Source organism: Callospermophilus lateralis, chromosome 17 (genome assembly GCF_048772815.1).
Source record: "Callospermophilus lateralis isolate mCalLat2 chromosome 17, mCalLat2.hap1, whole genome shotgun sequence".
Lineage (NCBI taxonomy): Eukaryota > Metazoa > Chordata > Mammalia > Rodentia > Sciuridae > Callospermophilus > Callospermophilus lateralis.
In genome coordinates this window covers 11,067,314-11,073,670 of record NC_135321.1, presented here as the reverse complement: position 1 = coordinate 11,073,670, position 6,357 = coordinate 11,067,314, and the positions used below count along the sequence as shown (strand labels likewise).

Here is a 6,357-nt window from a genome sequence, read left to right as displayed (position 1 = left end):
ATAGATATAAAGCAAACTGTTATATCTTATTGCTCTTACAATCAATATCACAACTTTATTTTATAAAATATCATTATATATCACATAATATTAATAGAGTCAGAATTTTGTTGGTTAACCTTTCATATTAATTTAATTTGTGAATGTATTTAGTCTTTATGTAGTCATATTCTAACAATAAGTTTATTATTGGTTTTGGTTTTAAAGATGTTTATACAACATCGAATTTTTGTCTTTAAAATTTCTGAAGAATAAAAAGTATTCTTTACCATTTTTTTGAATCTTTCATTTGGATATACTCTTATGCATTTATTTCACCTACATGTTTAAGTCTGACATATTGCCTTTAAAATGCTAAATACTTCTTGGCCTTGGGAAGGATAATTTGGAAGAATACTACAAAGTCCACCCCACCCTGGGTCCTGAGAGTAGACTGAGGGTGGATTTCAGTGGGCCACCTGGCTGTGCTGGATGCTCTTGGGGACAGGCTGTGGGCCTAGCCAGGGCTCCAGCAGATGACAGCTTGCCATAACTCCAGGCATCAGGGCTGCAGGATGTGGATGGTGTTGTTTCTGAGAGCTCCATGAGCCTCACACCAGCGCCTGGTCCAGGGATGTAGGGCGAGGCATGGAAATGCCATCTGTATGACTAGTAGTGGAGCGAGTGGCTGAAGCAGATGCCAGTGAAGTTGGCAGGAGAGTAGAGACAATGGGATTGGTGTGAAGGGCTGGGTGGGTGGGAACCTTCCCTTTGAAACGACCCTTCAGCAGGGACAGGATAATTTCCCCCCATCCTGTGCCATCTATAGAGCACAGATAGCAAGAGCAGGGTAAGGCGGGGGGCAACAGGGCCAGGTGGAAGGTACAGTGCAGGAAGGGAGCCTCTGGGAGGAAGTTCAGATCACTGTCCTGCAGAAAAACTGGTGGCCATTGTCAAAGGAGAAGGATATGTAGCCCTTGGGGCTCTCCAGCGGGATGTTCCCAAACCACCTGAAGGACAGTAGAGATGCCCAGATTGGGGAGGGCAGCACAGAAGCCAAAAGAGAAGGAATAGTAACCGAGGGTTGAAGAGTACAGTGCTCCTTTTCACAAGAAATGTCAGGCCAAAAACGTAGCAGGCCAGCCCCTGTGTTGAACCATGAAGAAGGTAATAATGAGCAGGGTGTTACCATGGCCACTGGGTCATTTAAAAGACACAGCATGAAGATAGAGTAGACATGGTAACAGGTGCACCAAATGAAGAAAAAGACAAAGGGAGGTACTTTGCAGGTCTGGTGATAGATAGGAAGCAAGTAGCAAGGTGGCCAGCTAAGACACAGCAAAGATTTCTGTACCATGAGGATGTCAAGGTCTTGGCCAGTGGCCCAGTATATCCCCATAAGATATTCATGAAGCCAGATTTGTAGACATCAGGTCCCTTGTCACCCTGCAGTTGTGTGTAGCCATATCATTGATGACATCTCCACTTGGGCCTCATGGACCTTCCAGTCAAGCTCTGTATGCAGCCCTGCCAGTCACCCAGAAGGTGATGCCCATTTCTGCCAGGCAGGGGCAGAAGGCCACCAGCAGCACATGCTATGACTCTAGCAGCAAGAGATGCTGCTCTTGCCAAGCATGCTGTGGCATCTGCCCATAGACTCCTTGCTGCTGGGAAGCAAGATGGCACCCCAGCAGTCACCTTGATGGAGATAAAAGCTATTTTTACATGCATTATGCATGAAAAAAATTTCATCCATTTTGTTTTAATTTCAGGATTATTCCACCTGTGTATACTCCTTTATCTAAATGAAACTTATTATAGTTACCTCCCCCTGAAAAAATATTATAATATTATAATGCACAGTTCCTAATATCATAGAAATTATATTTATCTCTTCTAAAAACAGATGAATAAAAATTTCAGTTGAATGTATTTCCTAGGCAAAAATTATCTGCTTTATATATTTATCTTAAAAGAAAATCCAAACTAATAATTTTAGGGAAATCTTTACTATCACCACACTTATTTCAATCCTGCAAAGAGTATCTATCATTTATGGAATCATATCATAAACTAACATGAAAATAATTCTTTTACAAACATATTAATCAGCAGGACATCTCTTGGTGCTGTGCATTCCAGTGCAGGTTTAAAAGTGCTGACACCTGTAATCCCAACATCTAGTGAGACTGAGACAAGAGGATCATGAGTTCAAAGCCAGCCTCAGGAACACTGAGGTATTAGGCAACTCAGTGAGACCCTGTCTCTAAATAAAATACAGAATAGGGCTGGGAATGTGGCTCAGTGGCTAAGTGCCCCTGGGTTCAATCCATGGTTTAAAAAAAAAAATGCTAACAGCAGGGTCAAAGTTGCTCCTTTTTTAGGTTAGTATCTACAGCCTGACTGGGTTTTCAGCATGTGCCATTCTGCTGTTGATTTAGGATCTCTTCAAAATGCTGAGTGACATATTTCTTGGCTTCTAAAAGTCTACATTTTCCCTGATGTTCAATACACAAGCAAATTCAGTGCTTATATTGTGATTAGCATAAAAGCTATCAGAGACAATTTCAAGCCTTAGGTTTTGCACTGTTATTAAACTGTCCAGCCCTCTTTTTGCTCTCGGTAACATAAACCTAAACATTTGTGCATTTGCACCCTACCTTTCTCGTGCAGCAAAGATATCAAATGTTCTAGTCGCTGGGCTTTTGCCAACTGAAAGAGCCTCTTTTCCAAAATAATTTTTAAAAATTAGATCAAGTCTCTGTAGAGCACCTTCCTGAATGTCGAGTTTCTTACATTTCATACCAGCGATCCATCATGAAACATTCTTATTGCCTTGCAAAATTTTCTTTTCAAATCTCATTTGCTATTTCCTATCAGTTCTTGGAGCACTTTGAAAGAAACTTACCACCCAGGCATGTTTCCCAGAACCTCGTCTGAAGCTGAGTTTATCAGTTTGAAGTTGTAACCTACCTTTTAAATGCAAAATATTGCCATCTGTTGCATTAGTTTCCTCAGTGATTTGGGTTATTAACCTGATTGACATTAATATCTTTTGGAGTCCTTATAGATTTCACATTCTTGTGGTCCTTCAGTTGCTGCATGTTGAAACCAAGAGGGAAAAATATTTGGATTATAAATGTGTTTAATATTCTCATCTTTCAGATTCATGTCTATACAACCAAGGGGTTGAAAACTATAATATCTAAAGATCCCTCCATTTATAACATTCAAAATTTCCATAATTCACTAGATCTCAATATTGTTATCTCTACCAAATCTGTAGACATGCAATATGTTTTTCAATTACAAATGCAGCAAGTTAGTGTTTTTTCCTTAATGGGTCATTTATCTAGTGGATATTGAATTCATTAGACTGTTTTACTTTACATCTTTGTAGATGGAAACAATTGTCACAACATCTGATATAGACATTTCATCAATGAATTCATGTAGAATTTTACTGCTTATGTCCTCAAGATCGGCAAAGAAAAGGCAAATCCTGTCTAGTGTTACTGAGGAACAGGAAGATGGACGCTTCAAGCTGACTTGGGGATAGAATAAGGGGCAAACTTTGACCTTACTGTCTCCTCACTGGTGAAAAGCCATCAAACATAAACTCACAGTTCCACAGGACGAGTTGTATCCCTACCTGTCCTGTTTTCCACCTGTTCACGAGGATTAAATGACCCTCTCCCCACTCACCTTACTCTGCAAGCCTGCTTTGTCTGCTTCTCACTGATGATTTTCACCGGAAACCTTTCTCAGTTTTGCATCTGACATGTATATGTTTGATCCTCAATTGTTATTTCCCTACTAATAAAACATATTTAAATGTTTCCAGTTCACAAAATAAAAGCCAAATAAAACAAAATGAAATTAATGAAAACTCTACATCTTTGGTAAACAGCCCACTGACGGCCATTCATTTTATGCCCATTATTATTCACACTAATTTCCCCACTTTCTAAGCCAACCTCCAATATGTCCCTATTCCTGTCAGGATGTATTCAAACTTAGGGATATGTTTTTAAACCAACCTATTATCCACCCTGCACAAGTACTGGGTAAAATGTTTTCTCTTTAAGCAATTGGTGATATTAAATTCCAAATAAGTGATTTTCAATCTATTTATTCCTATAGTGTTTGGTTTTATTTGACTTATATCTGAGTCTTTCAACTTCCTTCTCTTTGAACTCTATTTCAGCTTGAATTTATTCCAATTTTTCTAAATATACAACAGCATTGCTCTACATTATATGTGAGGGTATATGTAAAATGAATTGTCACAATATTTTTAAAATACTAATTGTTACTACCACTAGTATTTTTCCCTTAAATTTTGACATTTACAGGACTCTTTCATCTAATATTCTTGCCACCCTACAAGTTCGACTCATATGATTTCAAAGAAAACATTTTTAGGTAAAAGTACTTTTATGTCCACTTATTTTTTTCTTCTTCTTTTTTTCAAAAACTTTCCATTTGCTCACCTCTGCAATGGTCTGAATATTTTCATTCTCCCCAAATCCACATGCTAAAACTTAATCACTAGGTTGATAGCGATAGGTGTGGGGTGATCAGGAGGTGGAGCCCCTATGGTTGGATTCATGCCCATACAAAAGAGACCCCAGAAAGCTAGCTCTCCGTTGCCACCATGAGAGGGCACAGCTAGAAGGCACCCCCTATGACCCAAAAAGCAGGACCTCACCAAGTCCTTAATCTTCCAACCTCTTGATGAAGGGCTTCCCAGCCTCCAGAACTATGAGAATTAGGTTTCTGATGTCTGTTAGCTAACTGCCAACTCAAAAAGGCCAAAGTCACCCCCATTCTATTATTTCTATGTGTCATATTCAGAAACCTGTTGTGAAAGTCCTGGTTCTGTGTCTGAGTTTCAAACTGCCTTCCTTCTCTTCACTGCCACCCACCTCCAACTCATATACTATTCTACACGGAATGAGAAGATTATTTGAAACCCACCAACAACTCTCTATAGCTGACAAGAGATATCAAAATGCCTTAATCTACTGCATGATGTCTGACTAACGTTCATATGGTAGCCATTCTGTGTCAAACTCTGTTTTGGGTTTTCCATGCATGACTGTATCTCAAAAATAAAATGGCACATTGATCGTTTTTAGAGAGAGCACTGTTTTCAACTTAGGGGAAAATAAATGATAGGATAAAGTCAGTGGAGGGATTTTAAGTTGTTTGGGCTACATATTAGCTAACTCCCAAAAGCTCATTTGTGAGGCAGTGAAAGAGCATGCAGAGGCAAAATGATAGGAATGAAGGTCGTGACCTCATCAATGGTTTAATGCCAATGGTAACTGCAGGGGGTTAGGATGGGGCTGAAGGAGGTGGGTCACCGAGGGCATGCCTTTGGAGTACATATTTTCTCTCTGGTCAATGGAACCCTCTCTCCGCTTCTTTGTAGCCATGTCCTGAGCTGTTTTTCTCTGTCATTCCCTTCCTTAATTATGTTCTGTCTCCACCTTGGGACCAGAGCAATGGAGATGGCCATCTATGGGTTAAGAACCCCAAAACCATGAGTTCCAAATAAACTTTTCCTCCTCTAAAATAGTGGGGGTTTTTTGGTGTGTGTATGTGTGTGTGTGTGTGTGTGTGTGTGTGTGTATCTTTTGGTCACAGCAGTGGCAAAGCTAACTAAAACAGAAATTTCTACCAGGGGTAGGGCTGCTGCTGTGACTAACCTAACCTTATGATTCAGAAGCTCTTGGAGTTGTCTGGATTTTGTGGGATAAATCAGAGGTGCAAGCTGGAACAGCTTCAGAATGTTGTAAACTTTTCTTCCGCTAAAAAATTGTTCCTATCAGGTTTTTTGGTCTCAGCAGCAAAAACAAAACAAAACAAACCAAAATAACTGACTAAAACATATGTCCGCATTACATATGATGGAATCTGTTCTAGGGAGAGTATCCACAGGATAAAAGCAATGGCCTCAATGTTTATTCATGTTTATAAAAAAACGAGACATAGTTTTCTTTTTTAGAGATTGAACCCAGGGAAGCTTGAACACTGAGCCATATCCCCAGCCCTTGTTTATATTTTTATTTAGAGATAGAGTCTCAGAGAATTGCTTAGGGCCTCACTAAGTTGCTGAGGCTGGCTTTGAACTTATGATCCTCCTGCCTCAGATCTCCCAAGCCTCGGGGGTTACAGGCATGCACCACTGTTTCCAGGTGAGACATAGTGACTTCAATAATAGCATCTTAGCAGATTCAGTAATAGTTTCAATTTTAATGAGTGTGGGAATGTTACTATTAATCGGGATAAAGAATCGGGGACAAAATGGTCATAGAAAACAGAAGTTGAACGTGAATACTATCTGTTATAGAGCAATGCCATCCATGTAGG

At 39.7% G+C, this 6,357-nt stretch overlaps 1 pseudogene; it reads right to left on the bottom strand.

Moving 5' to 3' along the window:
• Window positions 1-895: 895 nt before the first annotated feature.
• Window positions 896-1,658, bottom strand: LOC143382980 (dol-P-Man:Man(5)GlcNAc(2)-PP-Dol alpha-1,3-mannosyltransferase pseudogene; annotated as a pseudogene).
• Window positions 1,659-6,357: the final 4,699 nt, after the last annotated feature.